Source organism: Oryctolagus cuniculus, chromosome 14 (genome assembly GCF_051225735.1).
Source record: "Oryctolagus cuniculus isolate XC-2025 breed Fujian yellow rabbit chromosome 14, ASM5122573v1, whole genome shotgun sequence".
NCBI classification, from domain to species: domain Eukaryota; kingdom Metazoa; phylum Chordata; class Mammalia; order Lagomorpha; family Leporidae; genus Oryctolagus; species Oryctolagus cuniculus.
Genome location: NC_142880.1, coordinates 54,290,309 through 54,315,002, shown reverse-complemented (window position 1 = coordinate 54,315,002; position 24,694 = coordinate 54,290,309).

The window sequence follows — 24,694 nt, the reverse complement described above, 5'->3', positions numbered from 1 at the left end:
CCTCCTGTTTTTCTAGGTTGAAAATTCAGCAAAAGCCATAACATTTCCAAAGAATAATTATCAAATGACAGTTCATCTTTGTAAACTATTCCCCAATTTATTAAAGCAGCAAAATATGCTTTAACATTAGGTCAGGTAAAAATAAATGTAGTCCTCAGATTCAAAACCAAACTTGAGTTTTGTGTTAATATCAGGTTTAAAAATAGCAGTGTATCTCAAAGCTTAATATCCAATGTTGTAGTGGTTGACAGCTGTGCGATTTCTAGCTTTTCTTGTTTCTTGGCATTTTCAGAGGTGGAAGCTTTCAGATACTATTTTTTTGGTTGGTGATTGATAGATTATATTTCACATATTTTAACTTTTTGGTTTTGATCACTATTGGGTATAGATCAGTAGTTATTTCATGGAAACAGTCGTTTCTGTTTTATTAGTTTTGTTTTCAGCTATAATCCTAATTTGATTCAGACAAGCAGGAAGCCATCACTGTAACATTAAGCATGGTGTGCAGTGTCCCTTCATTTTAGAAAATAAGGTAGACAATACCAAGCTTTAGCTGTGGCAATTTGTCTCCAGGCAACATCCTCTGCTCAACATAGTAACAGCTGTCAGATTACAAAACAAAGTTCTTATTTTGGTAAACTTAGTTTACCCAGAGTTAATGCACTATGTACAATTTACACCACAATTCATGTGAGTAATTATAGGTGATACAAATAAATAGTGATGCAAAGAATAATGCATTTTGTTTTTATTTCTCTAAATTGCTTAATTTTTTAAATAATTTATGGCTTAAAAAGTTGGAGGGGCCGCCGCCAAAATGCACTAGGTTAACCCTCCACCTGTGGCACTGGCATCCCATATGGGCGACGGTTCTAGTACCAACTGGTCCTCTTCCAGTCCAGTTCTCTGCCTTGGCCAGGGAAAGCAGCAGAGGATGACCCAAGTCCTTCAGCCCCTGCACCCGCATGGGAGACCAGGAAGAAGCACCTAGCTCCTGATCTCAGATTGGCCTAGCTCTGGCCATTGAGGCCATTTGGGGAGTGAACCAATGGAAGGAGAGAGAGAGAGAGAGTCTGTAACTCTACCTGTCAAATAAATAAATAAAATATTAAAAAAAAAATTGGGTTGAAGCATTAAATAGTCAATGTTATCACAACAGATACACGAATTATAAGTGAACATAATACTTAATACCAAGAAACTGGCTGAAAAGCAGAAAGTAGCACACAACTTGGTGAAAAAATTTTAGAATTGTAAAAAACTTTCCTCCATTACAAATGACAACATTTGAACCGAAGTTTAAGGGATATTTTCTAGGACAGGAAAAGCTTAAATGTTAGAATGGGTCTAGAATTAATGTTAGCAATGAAATTTACTATTTATCTTAATATTTTCAAAAGTAAGTAACTGTTGGGGCCAGCTCTGTGGCCCAGCGGGTAAAGCTGCCCCCTACAGTGCCGGCATCCCATGTGGGCACTGGTTCAAGGCCTGGCCGCTCCACTTCCAATCCAATTCTCTGTTATGGCCTGGAAAAGCAGTGGAAGACGTCCAAAGTCTTTGGGCCCCTGGCTTTTGATCAGTCCAGCTCCGACCATTGCAGCCAACCTGGGAGTAAACCAGTGGATGGAGGACCTCTCTCTCTCTTCCTCTCCTCTCTCAGTATAACTCTGCCTTTCTAATAAATAAATAAATCTTTAAAACAAACAAACAAGCAAAAAGTAAGTAACTGCATGTCTTTAAATGCAACTGAAATGTCTTGATAATATTCTGAATAAATGGTTATAGTAAGATAAAATTTGTGAATATATAAATTTTCTCTCATTTCAAAATACTGTAATCATCAAACAATAAACTAGCACCAGTGAGGAAGAACATTAATCTCCTTGTTTATAACAGCTGAATTATTGGATAAAATGTGAGTTTTTCTTTTACTTCTAAATCTGATTTGAAAGTTCTGATCAAATATCCTGTGTCCCAACACTGATAGGTTCAATGAGGATTTTGTAAATTATTGTGTCATAAAAGTCACATCATTTTACATTTGGTTTATCATTGCCCAGCGTTGTGAGATTGAAATGGATTCAGAGTAGACTACATATCAAAGAGAGGTGGTGGCTGATAAACATAATAACTGACCACTCCAATCCACATACTAAATGCTCAAGTGTGGGATCAGCATTTTGGCTCAGCGGGTTAAGCCACCATCTGCAGTGTCAGCATTCCATTTGAATTCTAGCTTCTCCACTTCGGATCCAGCTCCTTGCTAATATGCCTGGGAAAACAGCAGAAGGTGCCTAAGTGTTTGGGCCTCTGTGGGAGACCCAAAAAAAGGCTTTGGCTCTTGTCTTTGGCCTGGCCCAGACCTGGTCATTGCAGCTATTTGGGGAGTGAATCAGTGGATGGAAGCCCTCTCTCTTTCGCGGGCTCTCTCTCTTTCTTTCTCTCTCTCTCTCTCTCTATGTAACCCTGCATTTCAAATAAATAAAATGTATCTTTAAAGAAAAATAAGTCCATGAGTGTGTTGCACAGTTGTATTGGTGTGTGTGTGTGTTTGTGTGTATGTACATGTTTGAGAGAGAGAGTATAGGATGCCTCTGGGTATTTTAAGGCAATACTTATATTAGAAAACACCTAAACTGTAGAAATTGCCTCTCTATTGCAGAAACATACCCATGAATTTCAGACAAATGTAGTGTTTACCATATACATAAGGTAAAATTTTATACCCTCTTACTAGCAGAGGTGTGGTTTTATATATCGTTTCTGTATATTGACTGCTATTATTTCATTCTCTCCACTTATTCTGTGATTACTATATTTCTTAAATACTTTCTCTGATTTCAAAATTTTTTGTCTGTTTCATTATAGGTATTTTCTGCTAATGATTTTTCCTATTCATTAACTATTTTTCATGCATGCTTAAACAAGTATTACGGTTTTTTATTTTGTTTAATGACTTTCTGAGAGTCTGAAATTCCAATTAAATTGTACATTTATACGATCTCATTATATGCTCAGTTCTATATTTTTAAAAATGTGTTGGACATATTAATCATACATCTTTATAATCCTTTTTTTTTTTTTCAAATTCATCCATTTATTTGAGAGACAGAGCTGCAGAGAGAGAGGAGAGAAAGATGTTCCATCTGCTAGTTCACTCCTCAATGTCTGCAATGACTGGTGCTTGGTCAAGCCAAAACCAGGAGCTTCTTCTCTGTCTCCAATGTGAGCTCAGGAGCCTAAGGACCTGGGCCACTTTTTACTGCTTTCCCAGGTGCATTAGCAGGGAGATAGATAAGAAGTGGAGCAGCTGGGGCCAGCGCTGTGCCCCAGTGGATTAAGTCCTGGCCTGAAGCGCTGGCATCACATATGGGCGCCGGTTCTAATCTCGGCTGCTCCTTTTCCAATCCAGCTCTCTGCCTGGGATAGCAGAAGATGGCCCAAGTCCTTGGGCCCCTGCACCCACATGGGAGACCCAGAAAAAGCTCCTGGCTTCGGATTGGCACAGCTTTGGCTGTTGCGGCCGTCTGGGAAGTGAACCAGCAAATGGAAGACCTCTCTCTGCCTCTACCTCTTTCTGTAACTCTGTCTTTCATATAAATAATATAAATAAATAAATAAATAAATAAAAAAGAAGTTGAGCAGCTGGTACTTGAACTTATGCCCATATGGGATGCCTGTGCTGCAGGCTGTGGCTTGACCCATTGCGCCACAGTGCCATTCCCGACACTCCTGAATTTCACAAGCTTTCCTCCTCCCATTAATTTTGCTATTTTTTTTTTTTTTACTGGAAGGTCTTACATGCATTTGAACATTCTGGTGTTTTCCAGAAAAAAAATTTTAATAAGTATTTCCTTCATATTTTTCTGAGTTTTTTTTTTGGTAGAAAAGTTATTCTGAAGAAGCTGGCTCACAATTACTGTTTTTATTCTGTGATAGCAGTAATATCTGTCCATGTTACTTAGAAGGTTAAAATCAATCCCTCAAAAATATTGTTAGTCTTTAAAATGTGGAAGGATTTAGGCAGTAAAAGTTACCAGTTTACAATTGCTTGACTCCATTTCACTTTTCTATAGATCAGGTTGATTAAAAATATGCTTCATGATAATTCACTGTAATTCAGATCATATTTAGATGCAAACAGTGAAATATAATTCCTAGTAAAATTGAGAATCATTATTTGTAAAAATAGATATTAGACAACACTGTAACTTTATCATCTGAAACCACAACTTTTGTATAACTGATATAAATAATAATTCTACACACTAAGATGCATGACAAAGCATGTATTCACATAGCTGACTGGTGACCAATTAAAAATTCCAAGGATAGTGTCAAACTTTTGGAATAATGGTTAAAGAATTAGTTCCGACACTTATGCCCAAGATTGGAATATGTGGGTTTGAGTCCAGGCTCTCGGTCCAGATTCCAGCTACCTGGTTATGCAGACACTGGGAGACAGCAAAGTGGTTCAAGTAGTTGTCTCCCTGTTACCCAAGCAGGAAACCTTAATCAAGTACCTGGATCCTACAAAGCAAAGGAAAAAATGAATAGACATCTGACAAAATGAGAGAAAATACTTATTTTTTGTTTGTTTTTAAGTTTATTTATTTTATGTGAAAGGCAGAGTTATAGAAAGAGAGAGAGAAAGACAGAGAAGAAGAGATATTCCATCTGCCAGTTCACTCCCCAAATAACTGCAATGGCGAGGGCTGGGTCAGACTGAAGCCAGGAGCAAGGAGCTTCATCTGGGTCTACCTCATGGATGTAGGAGTACAAGCACTTGGGCCATCTTCCTCTGCTGGCATCTGGATCAGAAGTGAACAGCTAGGAACGAACCAGAGCCCATATGGGATGTCAGTCATTTCAGGTGATGGCTTAAACTGCTACACCACAGTGCCAGCCCTGAGAGAAAATATGTGTAAGCTACTTATCTGAAAAAGGATTAATATCCAGAATAAATCAGCAACTCAAAAAATTCAACAATAACAATCAATTCAATTAAGAAATGGGCAAAGTATCTGAAAAGAGAGCTCTCAAAAGAAATACAAATGGCCAATGACCTTGCTTAATATCACCAGCTATCAGGGAAATGCAAATAAAAACCTCAATGATATACCACCTCACCCTTGTCAGAATGGCTATTATCCAAAAATGTCTTATGTTGAGAATAATATATGCTGGCAAGGATGTGGAGAGAGGGGAACCCTAACACACTGTTGGTGGGAGGATAAATTAGTGTAGTAACTATGAAGAACAGTGTGGTGATCTCTTAAAAAAGAAACTGGAAATGGAACTGCAATAGGATCCAGTAATCTCACCACTGGGTATACATCCGAATGACATGAACACATTGTATCAAAGAAATGCCTGTACCACCATAGCAGCATTGTTCTCAATAGCCAACATTTGGGATAAAACAAGGTATTCATTATCAGGTGAATAAAAAGAAAAGTGTGATACACACACACACACACATACACAATATAAAGAAGAAAGGAATCTTGTCATCTGCAGTAAAATGTATAGAAGAGGAGGCATTATGATGCATTAAATAAGCCAGACAAAAACAGAATACCATGCTTCTCCTTATATGTGGGAGCTAAAATTAAAAAAAAAAAAAAAAAAAAAAAAAAAAAAAAAAAAAAAAAAAAACCTAAACCTGAACACTGACTATTATTACTACAGGCCGAGAGCAACAGGATGGATTACAGACATTTAGGTTGAAAAATAGGGGAATCTAGGTGTGGTTCATTCATTCTCATAAAGATATTAAGCCCTAATAACAGACTTGGTGAGAGAGAAGAAAGAATATCCAAGTTAGAAGACAAATCTCTGGAAATTTTACAGTCTGACCAAAAAAAAAAAAAAAAAAAGAAGAAGAAGAAGAAAAGAAGAAATTAGAAATTAGAAAACTAAAAAAGAGTTTTGGAGATCTATGGGATACTATCAAATGACCCAACATACAGGTTTTAGGAGTTCCTGAAAGCCTGGAAAGAGAATGGGTTAGAAGGCTTTTTTAGGGAAATAATTACAGAAAACTTCTCTAATTTGGAGAAAGAAAGGGACTTTCAAGTACAGGAAGCACATAGAACTCCTAACAGAAATGACCAGTAAAGATCTTCACCATGACATGTTGTAGTCAAACTCACCACAATAAAACATACAGAAAATCTTCTAAAATGTGCACTAGAGAAACACCAGATTACTCTCAGGGAATCTCCAAGTAGACTCACAACCGACTTCTCATCCGAAATCCTACAGCCTAGGAGAGAATGGAGAAATCTATTCCAAGTCTTAAGAGAAAAAAGAAAAAAAGTGTCAATCTAGAATACTGTACCCTGCAAAGCTCTCATTTATGAATGAAGGTGAAAAAAACAGAAATTAAAAGAATTTGTCACCACTCATCCAGCCTTAAAAAAACGCTTAAGGATGTGCTTCACACAGAAACACAGAAATATGGTCATCATTATGAAAGAAGGTGAAGGCAGAAAACCTCCTAGCAAAAGTACAAAGGAAATCCAAAGTAAACAATAAGAACATTTAAGGAAAAATGGAAAGGCCAAGTCATTGCTTATCAATAGTCACCTTGGATGAAAATGTCCTCAACTCTCCAGTTAAAAGATAAAGACTTGCTGAATAGATTAAAAACAAAACCCATCTATTTGCTGCCTACAAGAAATACATCTCACCAACAAAGATACACACAGACTGAAAGTGAAAGGATGGAAAAAGATATTCCAAGCTAACAGAAACCAAAAAGGAGCTGATGTAGCCATCTTAATATCAGACAAAATAGACTTTAACACAAAAACTGTTAAAACAGACAAAGAAAGGTACTATGAAATGATTAAGGGATCAATTCAAAAGGAAGAAGTAAGTATTATAAGCATATATGCGCCTAATTACAGGGCACCTGGCTATTTAAAAGAAATGTTAATGGATCTAAAGGGAGACATAGACACCAATATAATAGTAATGGGGGACTTCCATACTGCACTTTCAGCAACGGACAGATCAACCAGAAAGAAGATCAGGAAGGAAATAAAGAGCTAATCAACACTATAGACCAAATGGACCTAACGGATATCTAAAGAACTTTTCATCTTACAGATGCAGATACACATTCTTTACACCAATGTGTGGGACTTTCTCTAGGATAGACCACATTCTAGGCCATAAACCAAATCTCAGCAAATTAAAAAAAAAAAAAAACCTCAAAATCATCTCATGCATCTTCTCTAACAATAATGAAATGAGGTTGGAAGTCAATAATCAAGAATCTCTAGAACATACACGAACTCATGGAGACTGAACAACATGCTCCTGAATAAACAGTGGGTCATGGAAAAAACCAAAAGAGAAATCAAAAATATCTTGAAAACAAATGAAGATGACAATACAGCATATCAAAACTTATTGGATATAGCAAAAGTAGTGTTAAGAGGAGAGTTTGTAGCAATTGGTGCCTATATCAAAAAATTGGAAAGGCACGGACTTAATGAGCCATCAATGCATTTCAAGGACCTAGAAAAAACAACAGCAAATCAAAGCCAAAATTAATAGGAAAAAAGAAATCATGAAAATTAGAGAAGTCCGAAGTTTCCTATGACCTGGTTTCCCAGTGTTAACCTTCTAATTTGCAGAGGTTTGTAGAAGGTCTAAGTGTAGAGGAGCCACAAAATTTTCTGTAGTGCCATGATTATAAACAGCCAAGATCTCCACTCTGGCAAATAAAGGCCATAAGCTCTTCCTCCTCCGCAGAATGGGGAGGCAGTGTTAAAAATAAAATAAAAATACAGTACAATACAATGCAATAAAAAGAAAATAAAAATTAACCTCTAACCATAAAGTAATCTGAAAATAATTTAAATGCACACAAATGTATAGGCATTGTGTGTGTGTGTCTGTGTGTATATGAGAAGGATCAAATAAATATACTTGCCCATACAATATGTACACTTTTTAATGCATCCTATTATAATACTTTTACATTTTGAATCCTAAAGAAGTACCAAAGAGGTCACTTTGCTAGACATTTTGCATTTATGGCACATGGAAATAAAACTTTAGTGTTTGAAGTATATCATCTTCCAACTCTCTTTTTAACTGCCCTCTAAGTGGCAATCCCTTCATCATTTTAAGTAGGCATTCAGTATGAAATATAAAAGTTCACATGTATTGATCAAGACACATAAAACTACCTTTAATTTATTTTATTTGATAAATGAATATAAAGCTGTTTCTGAGAGTTTAATGAAGAAGCTTATTTCTTTTTTTTAAGTCATTCAAGAGGGTTTTTTCTTTTTAAAGATTTCTACTTGACGTGGATAAGATGAACTTTAAATATCAACGCATGAATAGAAGAATCTTGATTCTGGGGTTATAATAAGATTGACCTTGTATGCAAACTCCCTTCTTAATAGGTCACAAATGCAGTAAAGCTGAGGAAGGGGAATCAAAGGGTCTGGTTTGAATGGGCTGAATTGCATTTCATTTAATTACCCAAATTAGAAATAAGCATCTTTGTATATATTTGGTACATATGATATTTACACATTGCATATTAAATTTGATGAATAGTGCCCTTCTCTGAAGTCTCACAAGTTGCAAGTATAGAAAAGTAACTTAAAAGAAAGAAAAAAATTGGACCAAAGAAATCAACTAACTGAAAATTACAGGGGGATGGCGTCAACAAGCTTTCATCCTTATTTACAAAAAAAAATACAGGGAGTGGGAGAGCAGGTGGGTAGGAGAGAAAAGGGGCAGAGAACATGAATTTTACATGTTCATATTTGAGAAATTTTTACCCTTTATTCCTTAAGACAGGCATTCTGACTCTTTCTACTCTATTTCTTTGATTTTCAACGCATTTATGTTGGTGTGTTTAATAGTGACCCATATAAAGTGCTGCTGCGCTCACTTTTCTTTGTTGTTTTCTTTCTGTTCCTGAGATTTTGCTATAACGATTGGCCTGTGTTTGTGTTTGGTGATTCCTTTTTATAGCAGTTCAAGTCCACTGTTAAGTAATTCTAATGATTTTTTAATTATTCTTGAATTTTTAACTGCAGAATTTCTATTATCTTCCTTTTCATAGTTATTCTGTATTGCCATTCTGTATTTGACAGAGCATCATTCTCTTCTTTATTTTGTTTCTTACACGTGGCTTATCCTAGTTATTTAATATACATAAAACAGCTGATTTAATGTCTTTGTCTAATAACTCCACGATGTGCTAGGTTGACCTCCATCAGGAGAGTTTCTAATGACTGTATATTACAAAATGTCTTGTTTACATGTTTCCTAATATATTTTTTTGAATGTCACTTTTTCATTCTTAACGTAGCAGCCCTGGAAATCAAATACCCCTACATCACCATGTTTCCTTTTGCTTTTGATGATGTTTGTTTAGTGACTTCCCTTGTCTAATTTCATAGACACATACACCCCACCACTTACGTGTGTGCTCAGTTTCCTTGGTGGCCAACTAATGATGAACAGATATTGAAATGTAATTGATTCCTGAAGCCAGCATCTCCCAACTTTCATGGAAGATCCCTGGTGCACGTTGCAGCAGATATTCAAAGCCAAGGCATTTTACAGTGTTGGTTTGGTCTTCACTTTTTGCTTGTGCACAGCTGCAGGCCTACTCTGATTTGAGAGAGCCTAGTCCTTTCAGGTCTTGCCTGGGAAGAAGCACAGTCCTGAGCACCCAACAAGAATTAGGTTTATGTACAGCCCATTAAGGAATCTACCAAAGTTTTACATCGAAGGAATATCAGGGACTTAGAAAATACTATGTGGAGAGATCTTTCCCAAGATTTTACTTTTAACTGTTTGGGCAACTAATTGTTCCAGCTATTATTGCTGCCTTAGATAGCTGTTACATTAAACAATTTATATGGAGTTTTGACAAATACTGCCAGGGAAAACCTAAACTGCATTGTATAAGCTCTTTCATGTGTCACATGAAGGTCAGACTTGGGGCTAGTGTTGAGGCCATTTGGGGAGTGAACTAGCAGATGGACTATTTTTCTCTCTCTGTATCTCTCTTTCTGTCTGTGTGTGTTTATTTCCCTCTCTGTGTTGCTCTGCCTTTCAGATCAATAAATCTTGTAAAAAAAAAAAAAAAGAAGAAGATTAGCCTTGCAAGTCTTTATTTTTAGTTGTTCCAGAATAGGATTGAGAAGGTCTTCTCAACTTCAGTGCTAGGCTACTGGATTTCACTGTGCTAGCAATGTTCTTGGTTTTCAATACTATCATAGAGATGAGGAGGAGACAAAGGAAACAGTATGTTAAAAGAAACATGTAGCTTCCTATTTCAATTCAAGATTCAACAGTTCTTGAATAAATGCTTCCTGGATTGTTGTAAAGCTAGACTAATTCCCAGAATTTTGAAAAACCTGACTTAGAGAAAATTCTTTCTGGGTTTTCTTATTGGTGTTATGGAGGAAATTTTCAGAATGTCCCTCTATTCCCATATTCATGATACCTTTGAAGATAAATGTTAGGTGTAGGCATTTAGACCTAGTGGCTGTGATGTCTACATTCCACAGTGGAATACCTCCTTTCACTTTCTGGATTCGACTCCTTACTCTGTGTTTCGGATAATGCAGGCTTTGGGAGGCAGCAGTGATGATTCGTGTATTTGTGTCTCTGTCACCCACTGGGATACCTGGATAGTTCCTAGTTCCTGCCTTTGTCTTGACCCAGCTCTACCCATTATGGACACCTGGGGAGTGGACTCGAGAGGACTTATCTCGCTGTCTTTCTGTTTCTTCCTTTTTGTCTCTGTGTCTTTCAAATAAATAAATGGAATTTTTGAAGAATGCAACTAACTTAGAGGAACAATAAAGGGAATATCAATTATTTAAGGTTTCCTCTAAACATTTTAAAGATTTATTTATTTATTTATTATTTATTATAAGGCAGAGTTGAGAGAGAGAGAGAAAGAAAAATGAAAGAAAGAAAGAAAGAAAGAAAGAAAGGAAGAAAAGAAAGAAAGAAAGAAAGAAAGAAAGAAAGAAAGAAAGAAAGAAAGAAAGAAAGAAAAGAAAGGAAATCTTCCTTTTGCTTGTTCTCTTCCCAACTGACTGTAGCCAGGAGTCCAGAACTCCATCTGGGTCTCCCATGTGGACAGCAAGAGACCAGGTACATGGGCCATCATCGGCTGCTTTTCCAGGCATTTCAGCAGGGAGCTGGATTGGACCAGAGCAGCACACAGATTGCCAAGTTTGCATGATGTCACAAAACCCAGCAGATCACAAGGCCGGGCTCTGTTCTTAAATATTAAAACAAATATAGATTCTCTCTGTCTCTCTCTCTCACTGTCCACTCTGACTGTCAAAAAAATATAGAAAATAAAATTTAAAAAAAAAGAAGAAAATATAGTTCCCAAAACAAAGATAATGAAAGAAAATTTGGGCCTCTTGCCACATTGTTTAGACAGCATTTGGGATGCTTACCTCCCATATCAGAGTGCCTGGAATTGAGTTCTGTTTCCAAGTCTGGAGTCCTGCTCTCACACATCTTGGGAAGCAGCAGATGATGACTCAAGTAGTTTGAATCTGTCACACACTCAGGAGGCCGAGCTTGAATTCTAAGCTGTTAGCTTCAGTCTGATTGTGTCCTGGCTGTTGTGGGCACTTGGGAAGTGAATAGGCATGTGGAAGATCTCTGTATGCCTGTCTATCTCTTTCTCTCTCTCAGACTTAAAGTTAGTAATTATTGATAAATTATTAGAAAATACACTTTCATTTAATTGTATATAGAAATTGAAAATTTTGAAACATAAATTCATGCTGTTAAACTGCCAGAGTTCCTAAGATGGAGACTGAGTACTTTTTCAGGTCTGATGAGGTATTCTGTCATGCACATGAGTCGCTAGCATTGCTCTCATGCACACATTACACACAAAACACTCACCCTATGCAGTTTATTAATAAGAAAGCAAAATTTCATTTTAACTATAGGTTAACTATAGGTTAAAGAAATACTAATGTCAACTAGTGGATGACTTTTGCATAAAGTTTGTGTATATGTCATTTTTCATTTTGTCATTATCAACTGTTCGCATCTTGTGAACTTATAATGACCAGATTGATTAAAGTGTAACTTAAATTGTATTACAGAATAATTGCCAAGTGCTTTCAATTTTGAAATTAAATCTTTAATGCATTTAATGCCAGTAACACTTAGAACACAATTATTAACCAACATCAAGTACTTGCCTCTAGGTTTCAAAATTAAATCCTAGGTTTTGTGCATGTGTGTCTAGCTCAAAAAACCAAACAACACCCCCCTTCAAATTCAGAGGATTTATTTCATAATTTTATGACCATTTGTCACCTATACTTTAATGATGAGTTCTTCTGTGCTTGACAAATCTATAAAATGATATTTAATACATAATTTTCAAGATAGCTAAATTAAGAGAGAGATTTAAATATTGAGAATACTTGTTTTCATGTTTTTCTGCTTTGGTACACTCTGTGGTGTGCTATTTCTGAGTATTCCAAGAAAAGAATTCACTTGTGTATGCTTCACATTGTTCCAACATCACCAATTATTCAATCATGCACTAACACTGGTATAGATATGATTTAAATTTCCAGTAAATTGACCTGAATTAGATTATGCCAAGAATGTGTGTTAGGGGTATCCAGTCAGTTGAAGGGTTAAGGTTAGCAAAACATAATTCTGGAATAAGAAATTCTGCCTCTAAACTGAAATATGAAGTTATGCATGACCAGCTTGCTCATCTGTCCTACTGATTTCACTCACTTCATCACCACAATCCTGAGTCAACTCCTTAACATAAGCTTCTTGTTTTATTTTCTCCAATTCTCTGGACAACCTGGCTGACATACAATGTTTCTTTTTTTAATTTTATTTTCTTAATTATGAATAGTTTCTTCCCACTAAAGCCTGTAAGACTATTTCCTTGTTCTTTTTATCTACGTAGTATTTTCAATTTATTGAAAAACAGATAGAGAGGGAAATATCTCATCTGCTGGTTCCCTTCCCAAACACCTACAGCAGCCAAACCTGGGCCAGGCTGAAGCTAGTAGCCAGAAACTATGGCAGTGTGTTCCAGGATCCAAGCTCTTAGTCATCATCTGCTACCTTTTCAGGGTGCCCATTAACAGGAAGCTGGATCTGAAGTGGAGGTGAACTCAATCTCAGACATTCTGACAAGGAATGTGGGCATCCTCAGCGGTGATCTAACTTACCTCGCCATGTCATCTACACTTGTTTTTATGTCTGTCATGATATTATATATACTAGGTGGTTTTATTTACTTATTTATTTAATTAGGGTTTTTTTTTTTTTTTGCCTCAAATAAGTCTGGGGTTCTCTCTTTAAACACTGGCTGTCTTAAGACATCTATTGAATTTTACAGAAGTGTTTATCTTCCTGTATCCCCCCCCCATTTCATAAATCATGCATTCAGCATCTGATAACTCCATCTCAAGAAGGAAATACCCAGGGGATGTGACACTCAATACAAAGTCAAGTGTGTGACAAAATGTTAACCTTTCAAAGAATTCCTGCCTTGAACATCAGTTTCCTTGTCATTATGTCGTGTTCTGTAAAATCTCCCTGTCCCAGGATGACGTCAAAAGCCACTTGTGCAGCTTGCTTAGAAAACACCGCGGCATTTTATTGCTCTTTATGTGAGGGAGAGTAACCCAGAAAGCAGTAACTATATCATTAAGGTTCATTAGAGTTTGAGTAGTGAAAAAACTCCATATAATCTGTTTTAAATAATAAAGGTAATTTAATGACATGCAAATTTGAAAATAAGAACACAAGCCTTTAATCTATCAATTTAACTTTAATCTATCAATTCAGTTCAACACTGTCACCGAGACTCCTTTCTCCATTCACTTCCATCCTCTGTCATGTCAAACTCAACGCTAGTTAAATTTGAAACCTGGCTTCCCCTAGTGATACAAGATGGCTCTTGATTGCCCTAAGAAATGCGTATTTGTTTTTCCTTATCTACATGAAGAAGGGAGGCCTTTCTTGTAGCATTATAGTGTCTCACAGATTGTTCAAGTCTTGGTAGAGATCATTAGCACTAATTATAATAGTTTGAATTACAAGTCTATTATTTCAACGACTCTTGGCAGGGATATGAGAGGTGTGGTTTAGGATGGCTCATTTGTTCTAACCTAGTCCAGCAAGTGAAGCCCATTTTTACCCAAATCAGATGGATCCACCAAGTTCAGGGATAGGGATGAATGCCAGGAAGACCAAAAACATCTTTACACTGAGAACAAACAACAGAAAAAAAAAAAAGAAATAAATACACAAAATGGAAATATTGCCAAAATCAGAGATATAATGCTATCTCAAAGATAAATCATAGAAATAGAGTATTCATTCAAAACAATTCAAATGGGAGATTCCAATAGGAGCTGAAATCTCATTCTTTCTTTTCTTTCTAATCTCAGTTCTGATGAGTTTTCCACATTGCATAATTCTTTATTTATCAAAATTTACAACTCAAAAAGACCATAGTGCATTACTGATGTATGAGAGATTAACTGAAGCTTTCTTTAATTTCAGTATCAAAAACTTTAGACAAGGACTCATTAACCCACCTTATGAATGTTGGCATTACTGTTCTAATCAAGTGAGACCATGGGAATGGGGCATATAAAAACAACAGCTCCAAAAAGAACCTAATAATCAGACATAAAATAAGTAATTAGAAGAGGAGAGAATACTATGCAAAGAAACAAAACTACGTGCTCCATAACATGATTTTGATTAGAGTCAACCCAAAATCTTCCTTTTCATCAGTTTCCTTATTGTATCAGTTTTATACATTTCTTAGTTTTACTCTGCAATGGAGACAAATATGACAGGGCTTCAAAAAGTTCATAGAAAATGTAATTAAATCACATCTATTTTGGCTACAGAAACTTTTGAAATTCATGCACACGTGTTTAATTATACAGTATTTCCATGAACTTAAAACTTGAGGACCCCATGAATATGAATAGCATAGGTATTTGAATTAGTTATAAAATTGATTTTGACCGAGTGTCTGTCTATATGTTATTTATTTTGCAATCTGGTGGGAATTAGATTATTCATACTTATCTGCAATGTTTGATAAACTAAATAACTTAACACTCTAACTTTGCAACTTTTTCCAGACTTAATCACTATACTTTATCAATTTCTGAGTGTTTTCCTCATATATAAGCACCAAATTTCCTGGTTTTATATGTTATAATACATTTCTAAAAATTGAAGTTTTTTTCTTTACTCTTTGTAGATCCATTATTTGATCTAAATACAGAGGAGTCAAACATTCCAGTTTTTCATTCTTCTTTATTCATAATTAATTCTGTCAATTTTCTCTCCATGCTCCTGAACTTCACAGAATATTGCTTACTTTTTGAAATGTGAATAGCTATTAATGTATCTTTAAGGTTCATTGAAAATAATTAACACAAAACTTTTTGACATGCAGCTGTTCTTTTTCCTGCTTTTCAAAACTTCTTCGATTTTTCTTTTGTACTTTTCACTTTCCCCAATATTTTGTCATTTACAACAGAGGGATGCAGCCTTAATATTTTTAACTATTAGGAGAAAAGCTTCAGAGAATATCATATTCAAAAGCACAATTCTCTTTTTGCCTCTTCTTTTCACTGATGATTTTCTGTCTTGTGAGGTTCTGCCCGACTGATCCTCTTCCAATTTTTGGTCTGAGTGTGTGAATCATTCTTCGGTCTCTTGGAAGCTCTCGTTTTTCTCCTGTGAGGCTCATTTGTTCCTTTCACCAATTCTGCCAAGTAGACAAGGTAGGCATTATTATTCTCAAGTGAATTCTGAAGTGCTTGTTGGAGATGTTGCGGCACTAAAAGCTTATGCAGGATGAGCAGAGGAGATGCCACAAGTATGTTTTCAAGCTTCATTTTTTAAATTGCACTGAATAGTTATAATGTGCTAGGGATAATTTCTGATAAACTCTGGTAACTGACAACTAAATGGGATTTCATGAAATATAATATTAAGTAGCCTATGACTGTAAGAATTCAAATCCAGACCATTTCAATCTAAAATACATGCTCCTTGTAGTACGTCCCGTTATTTCTGTAGTTGGATGCTCCTGGCAAACATAGAAATAAATGTGTCTTGACACTAACTAATCATGAATTAATAAAGGAGGGGTTGAAGCAGCAGGAAATCATGGTTCATTAAAATCCTAAGGTCTCCAAAATATCTCACAAATACTGTCAAACACGTTTGTTGACTCTGCCATGCCCAGTGAAAATGAATAATTATGAAGCTCTACTTCTTTCAATCTTTCAAGCAATTCTCACTTTTATCTAATTTTTAAAAGCATGCTCAAATTACAAATATTACCCAGAGTGGTGTATTTGTAAGTTTATATGTTTCACTATAACTGAAATTGGAGAGGATACTTATAAAACCAGCTTCTATGATACATTTATTTAATGTTAAAGTTTCCTTTGATAATTATAATAATAAAAGCTTTGCTTTATGCATGATGCATAAACCCTGTTAGCATGCTAAAACTCAAGTGCAAGAAAGTGTTCATCTTTAATCAACATCAGCTTATTCACAATATTTCTCTCATTAATTTTATTTTGAATTTATCACCATTGTCAGATTTTATTTTTAAATCATTAAAATGTTGTTAGCAATAACTATACATATCATTGGCTACAGTGTGAAGTCTCTTGTTTCCTTTGTTCTTAGAAGCACTTTAAAATCATTTTAATACTTAACAATTTTATAGACATATGCATATATATACTATTTTCATTAAAGAAGGGATATTACTATGACATAATGTGGGATTTATAAAATGATCATAAAGTAAGGAAAGGAGGGTATATTGTCATGTGGATATTATAGTTCAGTGAAGATAATTTTATACCTACCCATATCCCAAATAATATGACATACACACAATTTTCATCGTCTAAATATTAACCTCAACATATGAGACAAAGCACTTATTACCTGTCTTTCTTTGTCTTATTTCACTCAGCATCATCATCTCCAATTTCATACATTTTTGCAAATGTCAGGATTTGATTCCTTTTTCTGGCTGAGTAATATTCCATCATGCATTAACATACTGCATTTTTCTTTATTCCTTGGTGAAAGGTTGATCCCATATATTTGATATTGTGAATTATATTGCTATAAACATGGTAAGTCATATTGTGACTTCATTTCCTTTATGTATACTCCCAGAAATGGGTTAGCTGGATCTTATGGTTGAACCATTTTTAATTTTTTGAGCAATCTCCATACCATTTTCCACGATGGTTGTACTAACTTGCATTCTCACTAGAAGTGTTTTAGGGTATCCTTTTCCCACAACTTCTTCAGCATTTTATATTTTGAATTTTGGATATTAGCTTCTTTGATTTCTAGTTATTTATTAAACTGCTACATCGTATTTTGGGTTCAATATGGACTTGACTGGTAACATCTAAGTGCCCAATATAACTTTATCTATTTTCTTTTGGACATGGTTTGAGATATACTGGCATGAGGATCTGCATAGCAGTTAAGATACCCATTGGCTTTACATCTCTCTCCAGGAAAGAGTATATAAGAAAGTGGGATGGACAAGTCAGAGAGCATTGAACCACACAAACCCAGAGATCTATCACACCAGAAGACAGTATGCAGTGGTCACAAGGCACAGAAAGGCAACATTGTAAATGAAACTATTCACTTTAAAAGTACTGAGCATATGCCTGCAGACACTTAGAATCAAGGGCCAGGTTATCAAGGTATTTTTGAATGTGAGCTGGGTATAGAGGTAAGTTAGGCATGAGAGGAGTGCTATGCTGGGATCCTATCTTCCTGACAGAGCCTGCAGCTTCAAGGCCCCTGCTCTTCCTCTTTTCTTGAGTTTACTTCTAATAATCCAATATCAACTGAAATGATCAGAGCCCTGTTTCTTTCTAGCAGTCTCCATGACCTCAAATGACAGTAAAATTCCTAAGAAAATGAAATTGCAGAAAGTAAATGGAAGCTTCTCTGTCTAATGGCATTGTAATTTCTAAAGCAATGCAGATTGCAATGGGAAAGGAAGAAACTTTAGATATCATCACGAATGAGAACTTATTCACTTCCTTAGATCTTTTATTGCATTTGTTTTCCTAGAATATTCATGCAGTATTAACAAAAGTCATTAATAGAGGGGAATTACCAGTACATTTGGACTCATCTTGTACCTTACTATACTGATCAGTATGGATATGCTCAAAGGAAAACAAGTCTTAGATGAATAAACTTGTTCCACGGATTCTCCTTTATAAAGAAGGATAAAAGAAAACAAATGCTGCGTGATTGCTATGGTTTGAATGATCACACACACACACACAAATGCTTAAAGTTTATTTATTTTTTAATAGGCAGAGTTAGACAGTGAGAGAGAGACAGAGAGAAAGGTCTTCCTTCCGTTGGTTCACCCCCCAAATAGCTGCTATGGCCAGTGCTGTGCTGATCCGAAGCCAGGAGCCGGGTGCTTCCTCCTGGTCTCCCATGCGGGTGCAGGGCCCAAGCACTTGGGCCATCCTCCACTGCCTTCCCAGGCCACAGCAGAGAGCTGGACTAGAAGAGGGACAACTGGGACAGAATCCGGCGCCCTGACCGGGACTAGAACCCAGGAGTTGGACGATTAGCCTAGTGAGCCGTGGAACTGGCCTACAGTTTGTTTATTACATATAACCCAGCTGAACTACAGCTAGACAAAGGGAATGATATTTCCATGTGGACGATACTAGCTACGTGTTCTACATTTATAGATCAGAAGCTCAACTGTGGAAGTTTTGTACTCTTCCCAGCTGTTAGAATATCTACTGATATTAATATTTAGTTTTGGCCTGCGCCGCGGCTCACTAGGCTAATCCTCCGCCTTGCAGCACCAGCACATCAGGTTCCAGTCCCCGTTGGGGCGCCGGATTCTGTCCCGGTTGCCCCTCTTCCAGGCCAGCTCTCTGCTATGGCCCGGGAGTGCAGTGGAGGATGGCCCAAGTCCTTGGGCCCTGCACCCCATGGGAGACCAGGAGAAGCACCTGGCTCCTGCCATCGGATCAGCGCAGTGCGCCAGCCACGGCAGCCATTGGAGGGTGAACCAATGGCAAAGGAAGACCTTTCTCTCTGTCTCTCTCACTGTCCACTCTGCCTGTCAAAAAAATGACTAAAAAATATTTATTTTCTTTACTGAAAGAGTGCAGATTATATGTTCATGCCATTGATGGTCATGCAAACATCATCCCTTTAACAGTAAGTTGAGTATTCACCAATACTAAAGAAATAAGCCATGAAAATAATATCTATTTTTAAAGGTTTTATGTTGATCACTTGCATGTTTGTTGTATGATTACCAACATGCTTAATATTTCTAAAATACTTTTGCAGTATATGGAAAAAATTGCAACATTAGGAGAGCATTTTCCTCTGAGCTTGGCATACTGACTTTATTACCCCCCTCAAATGGGATAGCACTAGGTCCTTCATCAGACAGCATTTAGTACAATTATGCAAGCAATAACCTTACCATTCTGAATATTGTCTATCCATTTGTCTTTATGTTTCCTTCCAATCCTCATTGGCATGACGCTATACTACGCAATTTTTGTGATTATCACAGTTTTTATAACAAAGTGTAAGATTTCTGTTCATTTCTTCATTCATCATTCAATAATCCTCACAGAATCTGCATTTTGTAAAACAGTAGCTCACGAATTTTAGCATGCATCAGGGCCTCTTTGAAAGCTCCCAATAACTCAACTTACTATGCTTGCTCAAGAGGTCAGAATTTGCATTTCTAACCAGATTCTACGTGATTCTGCTGCTGTTGGTCAAGAAACTACACTTTGAGGATGGGTGTCTTAAAAAATTAATTTTTTCTTTCTACATCATTTTCATATGTTGCTTAGGTGATATCACCTCTATATATTCATCTAAAACAATTAAAGAATAAATTAAATTATTCTTACATTAATTAAATTAACAAAATCCAAAAGAGTTTAACTATTAACAACCAGAAAAAATGATATTTAGGGCTACTTGGTGAATTTACCTCTAGCCCATGCAATTGTCCTTACAAGCAACCAAGTAAATGTAATCTGAACTTCCACTGTAAATACATCCGGTAATTCATGAAAATCTATATTGCGTACCTAACGAAACTTCTCTTTAGTTGTGTACTTTTAAATATTCTTATTGGATTAATGTAGAGACATTACTATTTCTACATATTTGTGAGGATTTACAAAGTCAGTATTTTGATTGATATATTTCAAACATGAAATGAGTTTGAATACACTTTTGCCATGTTCATTTTCATTTCAAAATGTATAAAATGCAGAAAGCATATTCAGATCACATGCTTGTCATTGTTCAGTTAGAACAGAAGGAGAGAAGAGTTTTGGCCTAGAACTTAAGATATCAGTAGGATGCCTGTGCCCACTGTGGAATACCAGCGTTTGAATCCCAGCTCCAGTTCCTGATAATGCAGACCCTGGAAGGCAGAGAGGGTGATTAATACTATATTGAAATGATGTCTTTGCAAAAATTAATTCAAAAAGAGGAAGGAAAATAGGGGGACTGAGGGAGGGAGAGCAAGAGGAATAATTGCTATCGTCTTAGGACGGTACATATGAAATAAATGAAATCTGTTCTCTTTTATTAGTATCTTTTGAAGCACTTGAATTCTTTTCACTCACATGGGAAAGAACTGGATTGAATTCATGGCTCCCATCTTAGGTTCCCCATCAATACTGGCCTCTGTAGGCATCTACGTAATAAACCAGACTATGGGAGCATTTTGTCTATTCTCTCTCTCTGGCTCTGTCTCTGAAATAAATACAAATTTTTAAAACAAGCAAATACATAAACAGAAGTGATAATAAAAATATGCATCAGAGTAACATGACTCAGCATTTGTTTTACAAAATTTCAATAGATGCATCCCATCCACTCCCTAACTGCATTGTTGCATATGAATTCTGTAGTCAGCAAAACATAAATTACATTTGTTCTCTAAGTGTTACCAAATACTTTCTAACTTTGTCCAACTACATATTCCCGTTGTCTTTAATTTTTTTTTCCAAATATGACACAATAAGTTTTGATGTACAGATTAAAATACATGTTATTCAGTGTGGGACTTACTTTTCTAACTTCTACAACATTAAATTAGATGAAACTGGTTCACAAAATAACCAGTCATTATTTTTTGTTAAAGATTTTTTTTTAAAGATTTATTTTATTTATTTGAGGGACAGAGTTACAGAGAGAGGTAGAGACAAAGAGAGAAATCTTCTATCCGCTGGTTCACTCCCCAGATGGCCGCAAAGGCCGGAGCTGCACCGATCCGAAGCCAGGAGCCAGGAGCTTCTTCTGGGTCTGCCGTGTGAGTGCAGGGGCCCAAGGATTTGGACCATCTTCTACTGCTGTCCCAGGCCATAGCAGAGAGCTGGATCAGAAGAGGAGCAGCTGGGATACTGGTGCGTCAGTCCAGGACGTTAACCTGTTGCCCCACAGTGCTGGCCCCAAAGATTTCTGCTTAAGAAAAGTGTTGCTCACATTGTTTGAGTAATAAAAGTGAGAATTGTGTCCCTAATCTCAAGAGTCAGGTCTGCCTGTACCATTGTTGAACATGAACAATGTGTTTGCGGGTTTATACTTTTCAGTGAGTTGTTTTATATGATGAATCTTACAGATATTCTAATGCTCACTGCTTTATTCAATTAAATCATCTGTTAAGTGAATTCTCAAAAAAAGATTGTTGCTATGTCAATATCAATTCTTACATTTATAACACAATGCTAATTTTATCACACAGTGATATCAATTTTAAAGATACATTGTTCAAACATTCATTCCTCTGCATAGCATATGTGTATTCAATACTTGCTCAGTGGCAGGTGCTGCATTAGAGACGCATGGATGAACGTAGGGTACTTTCTGACATTATCTATATATTTTAGGTTTCTGGATATATTTCTAAGTTCCCTGTTTTGTTTTGTTTTGCTGTGTTCATTTTTCTTTTTCAAACATATCAGCGAAGTTGCTAAGTTCTTATTAGAAGAAATCTTCGGAGGCCTTTTATTTATCTGATTGAAGTTGCATTGCTTAAAATAATTTTAGAAAGCCTTTTCTGGGAATGTCTTCAGAGTTATGAGACTTGAACACAAATATAATGAAGTTGCAAATAGATCTCTATCAATTGGATTTATAATAGACATTCTCTTTTCAAGGAGATGCTCCTACTTCGCATTCACACCACCAAAATACATTGTACCTATTTAGCAATGAATGATTCTGGTGCAGGTAATCAGTTCATTTGATGAAGACAGACAACATGACCCAAGGGAATCAATCAAAATCCCCCTCCACAGAATATTGCTTTGGGCAATGCTGAGAGAGATATAATAACTATTAACTCGATTACAACTTAAAATTACATAATTGTGTGCGGATTCAGTTTAGGTGTATTAGAAGACATCTGGTGTTATATAAGAAAACAAGGAGGTGAGTGGAGCTGTTTCCCATTAGAAAGGATGTAGCCCCATGAGGAAGTGGGATCTCTTACGATGCTGGTTTCCTAATTCCAGACACTTTTCATTCACTTAGCACAGCTTAGCAATCTGCTTTTCTTAAAATTAAAAATGTCATTATTATAAGGAATTTATTTCAAGAAAATGGCAATAAATAATGTGAAACAAAGTCTATTGGACATAAATTTAAAATCTATTGTTTTGGTTCAAATAAACTATCAAATTATAAATTGAGAGATGCTTTGTACCCCCAGGTACAATATCTTGCATAATGCTATGATTCAGATGAGTTAAAATGAAAAAAAATTAGACTACTAATTTTCTAATGCTTTTTTTTTCAACTTAACACAAAGAGGAGTTTCAGTGTTTTGAGAAAGACTTCATTATTAAAATCACTAAATTTCTCTGAAAGTGACAGTAAGTCATTCTGATGGGTATATTCTAGAGCTGTTTTAAAACCAATAATACACATCATGATCTCTTTTTATAGGCATTTTATAGGCTTTTTGTCTTATTGGTTGTTATATATTAATTATGGGTAACTCAAAATACTGTGTAACTCAAAATTGGGCAACAATATTATGTAGTAATTACAAAGTAAAGGTGAAATTGCATTTTTTAGTCAAACTACAATCACCAGGAAGTTTTTCAAGGTAAAGACTGTTTATAATCTTTTTTTAAAAAAGAATATATTAAAAGTTGCTGAGTTTCCACAACCTGTTCCTGACAGCTATTTCAGTGTAAGTAATACATCACGGGTGTGATGGCAATCTGATGATGTATTGGAACTATACATCATTGTGGTGACGGTGGCTTAATGACAGATGAGTAATACATCTTCAGGTAAAGCTCTCAAATTTAGACCTGCCTGGAAAATAGAGTTTCTGGAGAAAGAAAACATCTTATCAACTTTATAAAGGAATGTATGTAATAAAACAAAGATTGCTGAATCAGAGGGCTGTAAGCTTGGATTCAGAAATAAGATGTCTTAATAATATCCCCACTCAACTTTACTTATTTAATATGTTCATTGCAAGCAAAAAAAAAAAATGCCATTAAAAGTGTTCCCATCTATTTTAGCTTTCTGTAGACTACAGTAACCTATAACTTCATCATGTATCCTTGTATGTTTCTGAATTTTTAAAAATATTTTCCTTGGAACTAGTAGAGATTTCTTTTTAGCTCAGAGTTTACAATTGATGGCATTCCTCTGACGAATAAGAACTCCCTAATTCTACATATGTAGTGATATTATTTCCTATATATTTCTTCATTCTCTCTATCTGATGAACTGTTTAGTACCACATTTTCTTGGAATTGTGGCTCATTAAATTCTTTATTTTTCATCTTTGTACTTATCTGAGGAAGCCATGTCATCTTTTTATACTTTTCATCTATTATACTCATGGAGAGGGAAAAAATTAAAAGATCAAAAAGAAAGCAATTTTATACAAACATGTACATTTTTCTATGACTATGGACGTTTAGGCACATTTTTAAATTAACTTTTACTGTTTAAGATATTGTGAATGTGCACATATATTCATATATGAATGCATGCAAAAATGCACACAAACAGTACTTACACAATTAAATTCCAGGAAAAGACTTTATCAACATACTGTATTTTTAAGAGATTGTCTTTTAGCTACATGAAAAATCAGTATACATTTACATCACATAATCTTTAAAAATCTTAAGCCCTTAGAGTCTATGGAAGCATATACTGAATTTCCAACCTTAGGGAAAAGAATACGGAGATGATGTATTTAATATAGGAGGATGTGACTTACAGTGGTAACAGCATAAATTCCTGAAAATTGTCAATAACACTTAGTCAAGTTGGTGAAATGTGTTTCTTTACCAAAATAATATAATCATCCTGGAAAGAAAGATAAAATGGAAAGTGAGATTGTGTGTCATGTGAGTAACTCTGTGTATGACACATTGGACATATTCTCTCTTTCACATTGTAAATCTTATCCCAGTTTGCCTTGGTGTTTACTGACATAGGAATATCATCCAAAAAGAAACCTAAGTTTGACACTCAATTAACCTGTTACAGTATAAATGAGTAGCATGAACATGTATTCATTTGAAATTTTTCATTATTC